At 42.4% G+C, this 18,630-nt stretch overlaps 1 long non-coding RNA gene across 1 annotated transcript; it reads right to left on the bottom strand.

The window, feature by feature from the left end:
• Positions 1–9,289: 9,289 nt before the first annotated feature.
• On the bottom strand, positions 9,290–13,455 carry LOC120730724. The gene is made up of 2 exons (XR_005695184.1): positions 13,411–13,455; positions 9,290–9,423 (listed from the first exon to the last, which is right to left on the bottom strand). It is a non-coding gene; the product is annotated as an uncharacterized LOC120730724 (long non-coding RNA).
• Positions 13,456–18,630: the final 5,175 nt, after the last annotated feature.

The raw sequence follows: 18,630 nt of genomic DNA, 5'->3' as shown, positions 1-18,630 counted from the left end.
TAAATGTTGCAACGCAGCCAGTTAAAGAATGTTAGCTACCGCTCACCGCTCGTCTGCAGGCTTTATTTAAATGGAAAACTTCCACAACAGGCAAAAAAAAAGCTTTTTGCTAAAAAAAAAAAGATTTAGAGCAGAAGTTTTTTGCACTGCATTTTAAAATGAAAACATATTGCATTTATTTACAATTAAAGACACAGAGCAGAAAGTGTGTTACTGTTTTACATCCACAGACACACAAGAAAAGAAGCAGGCAACATGAAGTCAAGTTATGGCAATTTTATTTGTGTATTTCAGTACATGTATTTAGATTAGAGTTTAAAAAAAAAAAAAAAAACGTCCCAAGAAGAAGGATGGGGTGAAAGAAAGGTGGAGAGAGGGGGAAGGAGGAAGAAACTATTGATGTCCTCAAACTTGATGCTGCTGGGTCAGTTCTTTCTCAGCAGTCTGCTCCAGAATCCCCTCCTGTCCTCGGCTTTCTTTTCTTTTGCCTTCAGTTCGTTTAAGGTTTTGCTGAGCTGCTCCTCGGCATCTTTAAATTTTTCTTTCAGCTGCTGTTTGGCCAGTTTCACTTTCTGTTTGAGGAGCTCTTTAGCTTCCTTTTTGTGCTTTCGTATTTCTTTAAGTGCGTCTTTGCAGTCTTTCTTGGTCACCGTCATTTCTTTCTTGAATACCTTCACCTCAATTTTCTCTTCTGCAAGTTCTTCTTGCACTTTCATCAGTTCCTTCTTCATGTTTTGAGTGTAACTCTTTGTATCTTCCATTTCTTTCTTTGCTTCCTGTATTTTAATTTTCTCTTCCTCCAACACTTTTTGAGCTTCCAACAATTCTTTCTTCAAATTTTCAATCTCATTTTCTGCCTCATGTTTACGTTTTTTCTCCTCTTCAAGTTGTTGCTTTACATGCAGTAATTCCTTACTTAGTGTTTCAGCTTCAGCCATTACATTTGCAGCTTCTTGTGTTGCCAACTGCATTTTCCTTTTTTCCTCTTCAAAAGCTTCCTGCACCTCCTGTAATTCTTGTATCACATTTCCTGCCTCCTCCTTTGCAGTTTGATATTTATTTTTGGCTTCTTGTGCTGTGCTTTTCTCTTCCTCCAATACTTTTTGAGCTTCCAACAGTTCTTTCTTCATGTTTTCATTCTCGTTTTCTGCCTGTTGTTTTTCCATTTTCTCTCCTTTAAGTTTGAGACCCACATGCAGTAATTCCTGCAATACTACTTCAGTTTCAAACTTTGAATTTTTAGCTTCTCCTCTTGATTTTTCTGCCTCTTCTTTTAATTTGACATTTTCAGCCTGTATCATTTGAAATTCGTCTTGCAGGTTAATCAGCTGTACTGAATTGTATGGTGAAGCACTCGCCGATCCTCTTCTCGTTCTCCCTCGATTCATTTTGGCCTTTTAAACAAAGGAGCCAACGTATTGTGGAGGAGTGAAGTGAAGTTTTCGATGTTTCTTCGTCAACTGTCGTTTGTCCTGCACAGAGATGCTGCTGTAGATGTGTCTCTAGCTGTGTCTGGATACAATGATAAATGCTGTAACTAAGTGCTTGTGTTGCACAGTTCTACTAAACATTCCATTCCATGCATGCTCCGCCCACATGGTCAGGAATGTCAGGTGCTGCATCACCAAATGCTGCTCCCATTGCCTAGCAATAACAGCTGTTTACTTTTTGGGGTCTGGTTCATTATTTAATAAAGAAAACATGTCCAAGTATTGGGTGCTGAGGCTCAGCGCATATTCTAGCCTGCTGTGTGGGTGGGCAGCTAGAAATCACTGGTGGGCAACATGAGTGAGGAGAAAACTGGAGCAGCCAAGCAGGGAGCTGCAGGTTGCAGGTTTGAGTCTCTGTTCAGATGCTGGTGTCTCCTCTCTCTGAGCTTTTAGTAAAGTCCCACACCCAGCTGCTCAAGCCAGGCAATTTTGTAAAAAAACAGTTCAATGAGCTGTCATCAGAAACAAATGCTGTGGCAACCACTGTGAAGAAAACACAGCAGGCTCTCTGACTGACTTTACAGCCAAAAACAGAGGCCCCAAAAAGTGGAGAAAAGTGCTGACGATTCTAAGGGCCCATGACTGACAGAGGCCCTAGAAAACAGAACAGTCAATACTTTTTTTTTTTTTAAGAATATTTCTAACTAGTTACAATAACATTATATTTGCTTCACAAAGTACTTATAATTGTGTATATTTCCTAGCATTAGTTTTTTGGGGGGCAATGACGAATAAAATCCAAATTTGCCTCTGATCCCGCCTCCCCACTCCTTATGATTTGGTTTGGTCCAGGTGGATGCAATCAGGTGATGGTGATGAGTGAGATGGCACTGATTTTCTTTCCGATGTGATACCAAGTAAAATTCAGGCTGTTATTGATCCAATACTGATACTTTGTACAAAAAGTATTTACCTTCAGAATGAATACAAGACAACTCTGAGTTGGATTATTTTTTTCTACACATACATACATAAATACATGCATACATAGCAAGTAAGGGAGGAAGAGAAAGACCAAAGGCAGGCGTGTACCTGAAGGACAGAGGGCCATGACAGAACAGGTCAAAATCCACTGATGTAAGAAGCTGAGAGTCAGAGGAGAGAGAGAAAACAAAGACAGAAAAGAATTCATTCAAATAGGAGCTAAATGAGGTTCTAAAATGTACTGAATCATGTGATATTTTTAGTTTTTCGCACCATTTAGGTAATAAAGAGTAGGTTAATGGAAAGAGGGCTTTAATCTTTGCTAAATAGTGCCACAATGTTACAAGTCCTGATATATAAAACCTTAGAACTGAAAGAAGGTGTACTGATTTTGCCTGTGTGGTGACTTCACTGAATAAGTATTTGTTATTGTACAAGTAAAGCAAAAAAAAAAAAAACATAATCCAGAGCAGAATAAAGTGTTCAAACAATATGTCACTGTCAGGGCTGAGAGGCATACCCGGCAATGGCTGGTGGGCCGACGCACATCTTTTGGCCGACCCGGGGCTGTCATAATTATTAGTATATTATATTAAAAGTAGATCATCAATCATGCTTATCAACCGCGATTTGTTTATTTATTTATTTATTTGAAGGACATTGGGCTAATCCAATGAAATCTCTCAGCGTTCCTCGGCCCGCCTGTCCCTCAAGTCTTGTCATTTGAGCTGACCGGAGTTGGAGAGGAGCGGCTATGGACAACCCAAAAGAGCGCAAGTGGGAAGCAGGAAATCTCAGAGGAAAAAAGGCAAAAAAGCCTTCAAGTCGACTCAGCAAAATGCGCAGAATTTACCGATATGTTTGCCCCCACAAGTTATACTGCAGCAGCAGCTGGTGCAGGGCCGGAGGAGGAGGCAGAATTAGCGATTCAGGGAGGAGGATGAGGAGAGAGATGTGGCACAGGGAAAGCTTGAGGAAGAGGTCGGATTAGTTACTGTCAGCCTGGTAAAAAGTAGCCAAAATGTTAATGAACAGGGACACTTCATGTAGGGAGTGCAAAGGGCTGGAGTGTGTAAGTGAGTGTCGTTGCGAGCAGTGGCGGTCCTAGCCTGTTTGGCGCCCTGGGCGAACACTCCCTCTTGCGCCCCCCCCCCCCCCCCCCCCCACACACACACACACACAAAACATATTAAGGACTGTACATTAACATAAAACTGTTGTACACACACGCACACACGCACACACACACACGAAGAGCGAGAGAGTATGCATAGTATGCAAACGGCTACCAAACAGCCATCATAATTCGTCATACAATGAGAACAGGACAAAGCAACAATTGACAAAGACTAATTAATATTAAAATCTGTAACATAATGTATTGTTTGGAGTTTAGTCTGTTACTGTTACTATTTTTACCATTTCTTCTTGGAGCAACTGTAACCCACATAATTTCCTTAGGGATTAATAAAGTATTCTGACTCTGATTGTTTCAGGATGACCTGCCATTATCCAATGACACATCTGCTTACCTGTATCTTTTGATCGTTTCTCCTCCTCTTCTTTTCTCTTTTTTCTAAACTGAGCACCTGATGGCTTTGAACTTTTCTTGTCCATCTTCCATTGGTTTTAATTTTGCACTCCAGTATGAACACAAATCCCCCAACCCAAGGATTGCCACAACATAACCTAACAGACCTACACCTTAGTTCACAGATTCACTTTGTCTAGGGTGCATTTCTGAGATTTCACACAACCCAGGATTCAAATCATGAATACATAATGGGCTTGGATTTACAACATTATAAATGAAATGCGCTCTATTTGGAAGAAGCAGGCCCCCCTCCCCTTTCGACGGCTTGTGTGAGACTTTAAATCATCAAACTGTAAATTATAAATTTAAATTGTTATTGATCCTTTACCCCGAGTCCTAAAGTGTATATTTATTTTCTTACTCTTCTTCTTCTTCTTATATATATTGTTTGTTTACTTGCACTGCTGTAACTGGAGCCTCGTCGTCTCGTCTCTCTATATACTGGACTGTATGTAGCGGAGCTGACAATAAAGTTTACTTTGACTTCAGCAGCGAGCAGGCGCACCGAGGGCTCTCGCGCTCACTTTTCGTGTATAGAATTTTGAAAAAACATCGGTGCAAATTATAAGTCTGTATTATAATGTCTGGTGTTTTCGTGTTTGTTGGTTTGTTTTTATTTTGTTTTATTTTGCGAGCTGTTTATTAGATGCTGCTCCAGCCAGCCATAAAACCAAACATAGCAATAAAATTAAAAAAAAAAATGTGTGTGAGAGAGAGACCGCATGTGTGTGTGTGTGTGTGTGGTGTTGGGGGGCCTTGCATACACGTAAGCTTACACACAGTCAGTGTACACTACTTCTACTACTACTAATAATAATAATATTAGTAATTAAAGCAGAAAATGTAAAAAAAAAAAAAAGAAAAGAAAGAAAAAAGTTAGAAATGATTACAAGACTCATTTTATTCAGTCAGAGTTAAAACCTGCATAATAGTATTAATCAATAGAGTTAGGTGTCAGTGCACAAACTGTGTGTGTATGAGAGAGAGAAATGTCTTTATAGCCTTCATTTTTAAATAATGCTACGAGTAGACTTGGTGTCCAGTTTAGAGGTATTTTAGCCTGCCTTGAAGTTACAGTTTGCAGGCGTTACAGTTATTATCATGTAATATTTTAAAACATATTTAAAACTTTGCTTTACTAAAATGCAGGATCTATCATTGATAGGTAACCAGAGAAATAATACTAGTGAAATTAACAGTCCATATATCCTCTGGTATGTCATGTGTGCTTTTGCATGTCGTAGAAATAATCATAGTGGGCCACCAGGGCATATTTTGGTCCCAGTCCAGCCCTGGTCACTGTATAGTAGGAATAAATTATTTCATTATTTACAAACACCTACTGGCAGCAAAAGGAAACTACTATTTGATTAGCAAAAAAATACTCCACTCTTTAGATTATATGTCATTTATTTTTCTTTTTTCTTTGTCAAGTAGAAACTTTTATAAGCATGTTAGCTACTGTTTATAGAGCCACTATATGTTTTTAGCTTGCACACAAACGCTTGTGTCTACTAATGCTATGTGCACAAACATTTCAGATGCACATTGCTGCTATAAAATGGCATCCTTTGGCCTCACATCTAACTTTAACAGTAGAAGACAAAAAGCATGCAATAAATTGCTAAACCTTGCATTCACTGACAGATCTGGATTAATCTACATTAATCTAAGAACTAATTGAAAAATCTATAGCCATGTTTACATGTGCTTCACAGTCAGAAGAATTTGTGCTTTAAACCTTAAATCATGGGATTTTTCTAAATGCATCAAGCATTTGAACAGACTAAATCATAGGCAGATTCATCCAGAAATAGGAAAAGAAAAAGTTGTGATTTTCGATGGAAACAAACGCCCTTTATCATCACCTTTCTACATGCCACTGATTTTGGTTTGTCTCCTCTCTCTTTTGGGACTTTTGTATCATTTTTCTTCTCCCATATTAATTGTGTGTATGCTGGTGTCTTTAATGATATTACAAGCCTAGCAGTACATACTTCTCTCTCCTTTGTCTTCTCGGTCTCCCAATGAACAGTAGACTGCAGGACATTAATTTCACCCTAGTGACATTAAATTCAGACGCCCCTCCTCCACCAAAGACAAGGAACCAGTGGATTTTTGTGTTGGATACAGACCAGTTTTGTTTAACTAACACAATGTCTACCATTAGCTGCTGTAAAGGCAGAAATACAGTGTGGCTGAGGTAACACATACATGCAGAATAAGGATAATTTTACCCCAAACATCAGGAAAGGTGTTTCCATGCACACCAATCACATTAATAAACAGTATAAGCCACCTGTTTTGATCAGAAAGAAATTGTGATGTGAACGAGCTTGATTGGGTTAGAATCATCCAATTGGCATGAAGCATTTTTATTTCGGTCACATTCTTAATTGATTTACTTGTGTCCATGTAAACATGGCTTGTGATACATACAAAATGATCCTCAAATATATAGAAACATAATCATTGATTGTTCATGATAATATAATGTTCATCACTGATTAATGACGAACGTGTACAATCTGTAAGCTGCAGACAGTTATATCATAGTATTCTGCATTTAGAGTTGACAGGATAAGATAAAGATAGTTTTGCAGAAATACAATTTGTGCCCCATGAGGTGGCTTTGGCTGCTACACCAATGTTCTCTGATTCTATGCAAAATAAAATATTATTATTATTATTATCATTGTCATTTTTGTGTGCTCCAAAACACAAATGCAGCATAATATACCAGAAATATCTATAATGTATGGAAATTGAGTGGGTGGTCAGCACATCACAGAGATGTGGGTTTTAAGGTTCTGGTTACTCAAGCAGAAACAATGATGGGTATGATTATCCAGGAAGTTGGTGATTGATGTTGCTCAACTCCAAATTAATTTGTTGTGATATCTGCAGGCAGACGGGTAGAAGAGACACAAGAAAAAAAAGTGTCAGATTTTAAAATTGTCTTTAACATTATGATGTAAGCATATTTCTGGACAAACTTACCAGTAAAAATATAATACAAAAACCATTTATTAGATCACTACCCAATGTAAGGTTTACGCCACAGCTGCCTAATCAATAAAAATATATGTTTTAGTTAGTTTTTGGCAGATTTCTACATGATTTGTTTCTTTTTGTTTTTATGATAGATGGTCTAATAAATGTGTTAAGCACTGTGCATGCATGCATTAAATTCACACTTATCTCTTTTTTAAAAGATATTAAAACATTACCATGGAAAAATTAGCTTAAGACTTGGCTTTCCATGTCGGGTTTGTATCGTACAGAGGAGCTGGATCTGCTGCTGCTTCTTGGTTTCTGTAGGTATGATATTGATGTAATATGCATGTTGAACAGTGATCAAAAAAAGACAAACATTATTTAAAAAAACAACAAAATAAATCTACTTTTAGTCAGATAGATGTTGTGTGAGAAGGAACTCACCCTGCTGTGGTACTTGCACTCCTAAATGTGAGCATCTCTGCTTCTTCCTCCTTTTCCTTCCTGTGACTTTTGGTCAGAGATGGCCTAATTTGGGTGTAAACATGATCTGCCTGATGTTGGGAAAAGTGGACACTAGCATAAACAATGTCATCCTCTGTTGGCCATAGCTGCAGACATTAGAAGCATAACTATTTTACACGCATGGATTATATACAGAGAGAACTTAAGGTAAGTACAACTTATAAGGAAAGTTTACTATTTTGATTTTTCTGAAGCAGAGAGACATATTGCACATTACAGTTATTGTTGGTTTATTTCCTGTTCATGTTAGCGTACCTGGGTCGTTGACCCAGTGTTTTGGTTTTTATGTGTTTTGGAGCCTTGTTTTACGTCCTGTGTCCTCGTGTCAGTCTACGTCTCATGGTTTCCTGTTTTATTTGACAGTCTTCCGTCCCATGTTCAGTGTGAATAGTTTAGCTTTGTCCATCTCTTTGTGTCTAATTTGTGTTCCCCATATGTTTTGCCTTCCCTCGCCATTCCATGTGTATGTAAACCCTCTGTTTCCCTAGCCAGGCTACCTGTTTAGTTCATGTGTTTTCCAGTGCGTTTGGTTATCCTGGACTAAATGTAAGAAAAAACGAATTTAAAATGAAACACAAAGAAGAGCATGGTTTGCTGTGAGATTGAAAAGTAATAAACAGTTACTGCCCAATCAGTTATTACTTTAAGACAAGCTGGAAAGTAGAGATTGCAGCAGTCACTTTGAAAGTGTTTTCTTACTTAGAGTCTCACCTCTTCACTGTTATCTGGTGTCTCTACAGGCTCAGGAATCTGCTGCTTGGAGGCTCTGTCATGTTCATTCATTAAAATCCATTTTAAAAGACAAACAAAAGAGCAAAACTCAAAGTTAAGATGAACAAATTTTAGACCACAGAATAATTGACACTAAAGATGCACTCACATGAACCACAGGATGAGAGGAGCTAGAAGAATAATGAGGAGACTAGCAGGAACCATAAGAGATGCCATTGTCCATGTTCCTAAAAAAAGTGATCAAATGCAATTATTAAACCTATTAGAAGTCATTCATTAGCTGACCCCACGTCCTCATTTTAGGTTTGACAGTGTTTTTTTAGTAGATAAAGACGAATAACTTAAACATGAATTGAACTGTGGTTTGGGCCTTAGCGGTGGCTCCTGGGCCTGGCAGATCCACGTATACTAATGAGAAGTAAAGAAGTGAAAGAAGTAAAAGAATTGAAAAAAGGGAGGGAGTGTGGGGCACGAAAACGAGAATGAACAGCTTGTAGAACTGGGGGCTCAAATATGTATAAATAAGAACCGGAAGTGGTGTGTTTGGGGGCGTGGAAATTCAGAATTTATCTCCAACTAGTGTGTTATATATAAATATCAGCAGGATAAATCCATTACAGCATCTGTATTCCACTATTCATAGAACTTAATCTAAGCTAATTTTAATTACTGAGGATAAACCATTGACTGCTGTGGAAGCTCTTATATATAATTCCCATTTTAAAATCATAAACAGAGAATTTCATGAGACAGCTACATGCATTTGATTACACTGAGACAATCAACATCAACATCTTCTCACCCCACACAGGAATTTCACAAGAACTGGCCATTATTAGAAAAACACAACCAGGTGATGGATGTGGTATGAGCTTAATCAACATGGCTGGTCTAACTTACCTGCTACAGCCTTCAGCTTTAAGGTGGAGTTGTGACGTCCTCTGGTGTTCTGCGCTTCACAAAAATAACTCCCACTGTGCTCAGATCTGAAGTCAGTGATGGTGAAGCTCTGTCCGGATGCTTTAGGTGAGTCTTCATCCTCCTTGTACCAGGTGTAATTAGCTGCTGGGTTAGCATCACTGCTACAGGTCAGAGTCACTGAACTGCCCTCCACTATCTCAGCAGAGGGACTCACTGACACAGAGGGAAGCTTTGGAGCATCTGGGAAAGAAAACACAAGGAGGTATTAGCATGTTATTAATTTGTTTAATGCCATAGCAGCTGCTCAGTGAATTTGAATGGTTTTAGTACAGCAGTCACTGTCCTCATCCATATTATTTGACCACCAGGACTGTTAGGAGGTGGTCAGAGGAGGCCTTAGCAGAACTACAGGGCTGTTTCGAGGTGACCGACTGGGAAACACTCTGTGAGCCTCACGCCGAGGACATCAATGGGCTTACTGAGTGTATCACAGACTACATAACTTTCTGCACCGACTCCATTGTTCCAGCTCAGACTGTTCATTGTTACCCAAATAACAAGCCGTGGGTGACTAAGGACATCAAAGCCCTCCTCAACAACAAGAAGAGGGCTTTCAGAGGGGGCAACAAAGAGGAGGTGAGGAAGATCCAGGTGTTACTAAAGGACAAGATCAGAGAGGCTAAGGACAATTACAGGAGGAAGCTGGAGTGGAAACTCCAGCAGAACAGCATGAGAGAGGTGTGGAGGGGCATGAAGACCATCACTGGATTCAGGCCAACCAACAGCAGGGGAGCTGAGGGAGGTGAGAATAGAGCCAATGAGTTGAATCTGTTTTTCAATAGATTCGACACCACAGTGTCTGCTCCCACCCCCACAACCTCACCTGTAGTCAGCCTGGAATCCAGAGCCACACCACTGTGCCAGCCTCTCTCTTCACATGTTGCCTCCCTTGAGATTCCTGACACCCCTCCCCCACCCATCACCTTCACTCAATACCAGGTTGAGATGCAAATGAGGAGACTTCACTCAGGCAAGTCTGCTGGACCAGATGGAGTGAGTCCCCTCGTCCTCAAGACCTGTGCCCCCCAGCTGTGTGGAGTCTTTCATAAACTGTTTATGCTGAGTCTGAGTCTGCAGAGGGTCCCAGTGATGTGGAAGACATCATGCCTCGTCCCTGTACCAAAGACGCCACGTCCCAGTGGCCCCCAGGATTACAGGCCCGTGGCACTGACCTCCCACATCATGAAGACCCTGGAAAGGCTCATCCTGGACCAGCTGCGACCCATTGTAAGACCACATCTGGATCCCCTTCAGTTCGCTTATCAGCCTCATCTCGGAACTGAGGACGCCATCATCTACCTGCTCAATCGTGTCTACACCCATCTGGACCAGCCGGCGAGCACTGTGAGGGTCATGTTTTTTGACTTTTCCAGTGCTTTCAACACCATCAGGCCGACCCTCCTGGGTGATAAGTTAGCAGCGATGCAGGTGGATGCTTCTCTGGTGTCCTGGATTGTTGATTACCTGACAGGAAGACCACAATATGTACGTCTCCCACAGTGTGTGTCTGACAAGGTGATCAGCAACACAGGGGCACCACAGGGGACTGTCCTCTCCCCCTTCCTCTTCACCCTCTACACCACAGACTTCAGCCACTGCACAGAGACCTGCCATCTTCAGAAGTTTTCTGATGACTCTGCGGTGGTTGGATGCATCAGCAGGGATGATGAGACAGAGTACCGGGCTGTGGTCGACTCCTTTGTCACGTGGTGTGAGCAGAATCATCTGCAGCTCAACGTGGCAAAGACCAAGGAACTGATCGTGGACTTCAGGAAGACCAGGAAACACTTGACCCCTGTTTCAATCCAGGGGGTCAGTGTTGACATCGTGGAGGACTATAAATACCTTGGAGTACACATTGACAATAAACTGGACTGGGCTAAAAACACCACAGCACTTTACAGGAAGGGCCAGAGTCGTCTCTATTTTTTGAGGCGACTGAGGTCCTTCAACATATGCCAGAAAATGCTGAGGATTTTCTATGAGTCTGTTGTGGCCAGTGCGATCCTCTATGCTGTTGCATGCTGGGGGAGCAGGCTGAGGGTCGCAGATGCCAACAGACTTAATAAACTAATCCGTAAGGCCAGTAATGTTGTGGGGATGGAGCTTGACACCCTCAAGGTGGTGTCGGAGAGGCGGATGCTGTCCAAGATAAAGACAATGTTGGATAACACCTCCCACCCACTCCATGACATGCTGGTCAGTCACAGGAGCACGTTCAGTGAGAGACTGAGATTACCGAAAAGCACCACTGAACGACACAGGAAATCATTCCTGCCTGTGGCCATCTCCCTGTACAACGCATCCACTTAACACACTGGTTACTGCTACAACTACACATGTTTCTTTTCCAACTATTTATTTATGAGTGAAGTATGTATGTGTATATATGTATATATTGTACTATTCTTAGTTAGTGTATTGTCTGTCTTGTCTTAATGTTGGTTTAAAATGGAGCACTGTAACAAAAAATAATTTCCCCCAGGGATTAATAAAGTATTCTGATTCTGATTCTGATTCTGATTATGACTTCATGTTCCAGTGGCATCACAATTCATCTTTTAGAAAAGGAAAAAAAGGAATTTTAAAACTTTCATAGTGGTGCCACTAGGAGAATGTTAGCAACCTAGAAAACATGGACAAAGCTCAACACAAGTGTCGCTGGTGGCATTAGAGACAAGTTGATGAACAAATAATTCACAGTGTACCCTCACTGAATGTATTGCATGTATTCAAATAGCCAGTTGAGGTTTTTGAGTTTGCATGATGAAGATGTGATTCCATGTAATTGCAAATTTGTACCACAAGGTGGGGTAGTTAATCTACAGTAGTGTCAAGTCTTATCTTGATTTCAAGAGAAAAACGAGATCTTTGTGGACAGGCAGATGTGGACGGGACAGTGGCTCCTGTCAAAATTGCTACAGTAATGAATGTTGCACTTGATTAGTATTGCAGTTCTCCAACTAAGAAATAAGGGGACTAGAGCCTCTCCCAGCCACAGTGAGAGGCAGGATACACCATGAAAAGTTTGCCAGTGTGTCTCATAACAAATAGCGAGACAGGCAATTATCTCAAATCCACATTTTCAGCCAATTTAGAATCCACAGTTAACCAAGTGAACATGTCTTGCCTGCAGGAGAATATTCAAAATCAACGCCAGTTAGTTTGGATCCAGGAACTTCTTGCAGTAAGAAAAAAGTGCTAAGCAGTGCATGCGGAGGCACTGTTCACGACCAGGCAAGACAGGTAACTGCTTTGGGCCCAAGGACAGTAGAGTGCCCTCGGGAATAGACAAACCTGAAATTACAGCATTGGCAGAGTGAAAAGTACAATGACAGATGGCTGCAAAGGTGAGGGTGAAAAAAAGCAAGACGGTGAGTAGAGCAGGTGATTTAAAACAATACTAAATAACTAAATTCTGCTAGTCTGTAATGTAATGTCCACCAGCATCACATTATTTTATTTTTACTTTGACATGTAGCATTATTTAGCTAAGCTAGCAGAGCAGCTTGGTGTGTCCATGTGGCTGTCATGTCATCACGCTGAGCGCATCTGGTAAATGACTTGTTAGTGTAGCTAGCAGCTAGATTGAACATCACCTTGGTATTGGTAAACACAGTCACTGCCATTTCTAAGGTCATGTTATACTTGTTGTTTTGTAGGACACCAGTAATGGAGTGATTTTAAGGATGAACTCTTGGAAAACATATTTTTGAAGTCAACTGATGAAAGCTGTGTGTGACAGAGCTAACCGTCAAGGTGAATGCTAAGTTACTATATTTAGATGCGTGTACTCGTTTAGTGTAAATTCTTCTGCTATATGTGCAGGGTGGTGTGTCTATTTTATTGTATTTTGCATATCTACGTTGTGCAGAATCCAGTGCAAGTTTAATTCTCTGCAATAGAACTACTACATTACTCCTATCATATTGGATTAAAATAGTTATGTCCAAAAACATAATAGTGATTTTTGCTTAGGGTTTCAACAGACAATATGAGTATAAACTCCTTTTTAAAAACATGTCCCAACTTTTGGGATAATTGATGTAGTATTCTTGACAGTAATACATAAATCTCTAAAGGGAGGGAAAGTGGGGAAAACATTACAAAAGATAAATGTATTTGTAAGGGTATAAAACAAAACTGTATACATTTAGTTACACTCACATTTCACATCAAGAGAGATGTATTCAGGTGTTGATGTCCCCAGCTTGTTCTCAGTTGTACAGTGGTACTCTTCAGAGTCAGAGGGCTGGATGGTGCTGAAGGAGAGCTGTGGTTCTTTACTAAGTTGTGTTTGATTCTTGTACCAGGTGTATGTAGCTGCTGGGTTAGCGTCACTGCTACAGGTCAGAGTCACTGAACTGCCCTCCACTATCTCAGCAGAGGGACTCACTGACACAGAGGGAAGCTTTGGAGCATCTGGGAAATATATCTATATATATATATATAAAAAAACAAAAAAAAACCCACCCAGCTTGCCCCTGCGGGCGGTATTATCCTTCAAGCTCGGGTCCTCTACCAGAGGCCTGGAAGCTTGAGGGTCCTGAGCAGTATCTTAGCTGTTCCTAGGACTGCGCTCTTCTGGACAGAGATCTCTGATGTTGTTCCACTCGCCTAACTTGGGAGTCACCGCACCTAGTGCTCCGATTACCACTGGGACCACCGTTACCTTCACCCTCCACATCCTCTTGAGTTCTTCTCTGAGCCCTTGGTATTTCTCCAGCTTCTCATGTTCCTTCTTTCTGATGTAGCTGGCATTCGGGACCGCTACATCGATCACTACGGCCGTCTTCTTCTGTTTGTCTACCACCACTATGTCCGGTTGGTTAGCCACCACCATTTTGTCCGTCTGTATCTGGAAGTCCCACAGGATCTTAGCTCGGTCATTCTCCACCACCCTTGAGGGCGTCTCCCATTTTGACCTCGGCACTTCCAGGCCATACTCGGCACAGATGTTTCTGTACACTATGCCGCCCACTTGGTTATGGCGTTCCATGTATGCCCTGCCTGCTAGCATCTTGCACCCTGCTGTTATGTGCTGGATTGTTTCAGGGGCATCTTTACACAGCCTGCACCTGGGGTCTTGCCTGGTGTGATAGACCCCAGCCTCTATGGATCTTGTACTCAGAGCTTGTTCTTGTGCTGCCATGATTAGTGCCTCTGTGCTGTCCTACCAGACAGCACAGAGGTAGGATTTTATTAATTAATCCACTGGTAGGATTTCTGGATATCAGCCCAAGGTTGTTGTGTCTTGGTTGTTTGGGCAAGACACTTCACCCGTTGCCTACTGGTGGTGGTCAGAGGGCCCGGTGGCACCAGTGTCCGACAGCCTCGCCTCTGTCAGTGCGCCCCAGGGTGGCTGTGGCTACAATGTAGCTTGCCATCACCAGTGTGTGAATGTGTGTGTGAATGGGTGGATGACTGAATGTGTAAAGCGCTTTGGGGTCCTTAGGGACTAGTAAATCTTGTTCTTACCGTTCAGCTAACTCCTCAGGATTTGCCTGGCCCTCTGCAGGTACTTGGTGGTTGCAGCTTTCCTAGCGGCCTCTTCATGGTTCCCATTCGCCTGTGGGATCACCAGGTACTTGTAACTGTCTTCTATGTCTGCAATGTTGCTTTCTGGTAGTTCGATCCCCTCAGTTCTGACTACCTTCCCTCTCTTTGTTATTATTCGACTACACTTCTCCAGTCCAAATGACATCCCGATGTCGTTGCCTTATATCCTGGTAGTGTGGATCAGTGAATCGGTGTCTCGTTCACTCTTGGCATACAGCTTGATGTCATCCATGTACAGGAGGTGGCTGACAACCGTAGCCAGTCATAGATAGATAGATAGATAGATAGATAGATAGATAGATAGATAGATAGATAGATAGATAGATAGATAGATAGATAGATAGATAGATAGATAGATAGATAGATAGATAGATAGATAGATAGATAGATAGATAGATAGATAGATAGATAGATAAGGGTTTGGTTCTCCTTTTACCAGGTGTGTTTAGCTGCTGGGTTAGCATCACTGCTACAAGTCAGATTGACTGAATCTCCCTCCACTATCATACCAGAAGATGTCATTAACACAATGGAGGTCTTTGGACCATCTGCAAGATAGATCACAAATTTTAGGTAGATTGTGTGTTGCAGCGTGTGGGGCAAGGTATTGTGATAAACCCCTTTAAAACATTCAAATAAAATTGTAAATTGTATTATTTTTTAACTGCTTCTTCACGAGCTATTACTGCTCAGTGTGTCCTAATGCATGACCAGGACTGAACTACCAGCCATCCAGGACCTACAGACAGGAAGGCCCTCCAGGTCGACTCTGATCCCAGCCACACACTGTTCATGCTCCTGCCAGGAGGTACAGGAGCATCCACACCCACATCAGCAGATTCAGGGACAGTTTCTAACCACAAGCCATCAGGCTACTGAACTGCTCAAAGTATTTTTACAGTAGTTTAAGTAATTTCTATTTATTTATTCTGCTGTTGTTATATTTTTATATATTTTCTTTATTTATATACATTTTCTTTTTGTGACGTACGCTATGCACAGATACACCCACACACAGGTCGTTATCATCAGATTACACATTTATTGAGAGTGTCCACGGAATTATAACAGAACACCGTCTGACAGCGGTCGGTTCCCGCAGAGTCTTCCTCTTCCGCTCCTCTCCACCTCACTATATAAAGGGAAGGAAAACCACCATCAGTCCAAATCGCCATCAGCTGTTCTCACCCGCACCGCTCCGTTGAGCTCACTGCACCACTCCTCCCCTGCAGCCGCGCCCCGGACCACACCTCCGCCACACTTTTATTTTTGCCTTAATTACTTTATCTGCTATTTTGCTGATTATAATGTGCAATGTGCCACCTTCATATGACAAATAAAACTTGAAACTCAATGTTAATAATGACAAGTATGAAGAAGGTGGGCATCATATGGACTTCTTTTTATTTTGCATTTACATAAATAATTCTTTACTCACATTTTACATTAATGAAGATAAATTCAGATATCCTCCTTCCCAGCACATTTTCAGCTATATTCTCCAGAATCAGAGGGTTGGATGGACTGGAAGAACAGTTGTTTTTCTTTACTGACCAGTATTTGAGCCTTCCTGTACCAGGAATACTTAGGTAATGGGTTAGCTTCACTGCTGCAGGTCAGAGACACTAAACTGCCCTTAACAGGACGCACTCGATGACGCAGACTGGGGCATGTTCAGAAACAGCTCCGATGATGATGTCAACGCGTTTACGGAAGCGGTTGTGGGATTCATCGGGAAACTAGCGGATGATACCGTGGAGACAAAGACTATCACAACGTTTCCCAACCAGAAGCCGTGGGTGGATAAAACCATCCGTGACGCTCTGAGATCCCGCACCGCTGCCTACAACACAGGACTCACGACGGGGGACATGGACCCGTACAAAGCCGCGTCATATAACGTGCGGAGGGCGGTGAAAGAGGCGAAGCAGCGCTACGGGAGGAAACTAGAGTCACAACTCCAACAGAGTGACTCTAGGAGCCTGTGGCGGGGACTAAGGACAATAACGGACTATAAAGCACCAACAACCGGTATGACGAACGCGGCCGTGACTCTGGCAGACGAGCTGAACACTTTCTATGCTCGCTTCGAGGCTGCAGCTAAGGTCTCCAACAATGCTAGTGTTAGCGGCGCTAACGGCTGCAGACAGGAAGATGCTGCCAGCACTGGAAACGTGCTCGTCATCTCCGAGCATGAAGTAAGGAGAGCCTTCAAAAGAGTGAACACCAGGAAAGCAGCAGGCCCAGACGGCATCCCAGGTCGTATCCTAAGAGACTGCGCATACCAGCTAGCTCCTGTGTTCACTGAGATATTCAACATCTCTCTATCTCAGTCGGTGACCCCCACATGCTTCAAAGAGTCCATCATTGTTCCTGTCCCGAAGGAACCCCACCCTGCTTCTCTCAATGACTATCGCCCTGTAGCCTTCACCTCAGTAGTGATGAAGTGCTTTGAACGCCTGGTCAGAGACTTCATCATTTCTTCACTACCAGACACACTGGACCCACTACAGTTCGCTTACCGTCCAAATCGTTCCACAGACGATGCCATCTCTCATCTCCTCCACACATCACTCACTCACTTGGACACTAGAAGGGGGAATTATGTTAAAATGCTCTTCATAGACTACAGCTCTGCATTTAATACCATAATTCCCTCCACACTCACCACCAAGCTGGAGCATCTGGGACTCAGCTCATCTATGTGTCAGTGGATCTCCAACTTCCTAACTGGCAGACCACAGGCAGTAAGGATGGGCGGACATGTCTCAGCCTCCACCACTCTCAGCACTGGAGCCCCCCAGGGGTGTGTTCTGAGCCCCCTGCTGTACTCTTTGTACACATATGACTGTGTGGCCACTACCAGCTCCACCACCATCATCAAGTTTGCTGACGACACCGTCGTGGTGGGCCTGATCTCTGATAACAACGAGACGGCCTACCTGAAGGAGATTAGGAATCTGGAGAACTGGTGCCAGAGGAACAACCTCCTTCTAAACGTCAGTAAGACAAAGGAGTTGATAGTGGACTTCAGCACTAAGCAGGAGAGGAACTACCAGACCCCCGTCATCAACGAGTGCCCAGTGGAGAGAGTGGACAGCTTCAAATACCTCGGAGTTCACATCACGCAGGACCTGTCATGGTCCTGTCACATCAACACCGTGGTGAAAAAGGCCCGTCAGCGTCTCTACCACCTCAGACGCTTGAGAGACTTCCAACTGCCCTCCAAGGTGCTCAGGAACTTTTACTCGTGCACCATAGAGAGCATCCTGACGGGAAACATCTTAACCTGGTTCGGAAACAGCACCATGCAGGACAGACGAGCTCTACAGAGGGTTGTGCGATCAGCTGAGCGCACCATCCGCTCCGAGCTCCCTGACCTGCACTCAATCTACAGCAGGCGGTGCTGGACCAAGGCCAGGAAGATCGTGAAGGACCTCAGCCATCCCAACAACGGACTGTTCTCTCTGTTGAGGTCAGGAAAGCGATTCCGCTCCCTGAAGACCAACACAGAGAGACTGAGGAGGAGCTTCTTCCCGCAGGCGATACGGTCTCTCAATCACACCACCACACAGTACTGACCCACACACATGGTTCTTACACACACACTGGACATTCTGGACATTGTTTTCACTTCATCACTTAAATCACTTTAAGCATATTTGCACTGCAGAAGACATAATGTGGATTGCACAACACTGGACATTATATTCTTCATTTCCAGTTAATATTTGTACAGCTGCTGTTATTGTGTATATATTTATTTATATTTCTTCATACATTCTTATATAGTTCTATATTGTGTATTGTGTATTTTGTTGTACAGTT

This window comes from Simochromis diagramma, unplaced genomic scaffold (assembly GCF_900408965.1).
Source record: "Simochromis diagramma unplaced genomic scaffold, fSimDia1.1 OVJJ01000362.1, whole genome shotgun sequence".
In the NCBI taxonomy this organism is placed as follows: Eukaryota; Metazoa; Chordata; class Actinopteri; order Cichliformes; family Cichlidae; genus Simochromis; species Simochromis diagramma.
Note: the sequence above shows the minus strand (reverse complement) of the source record. Positions and strands in the feature narration are given on the sequence as shown.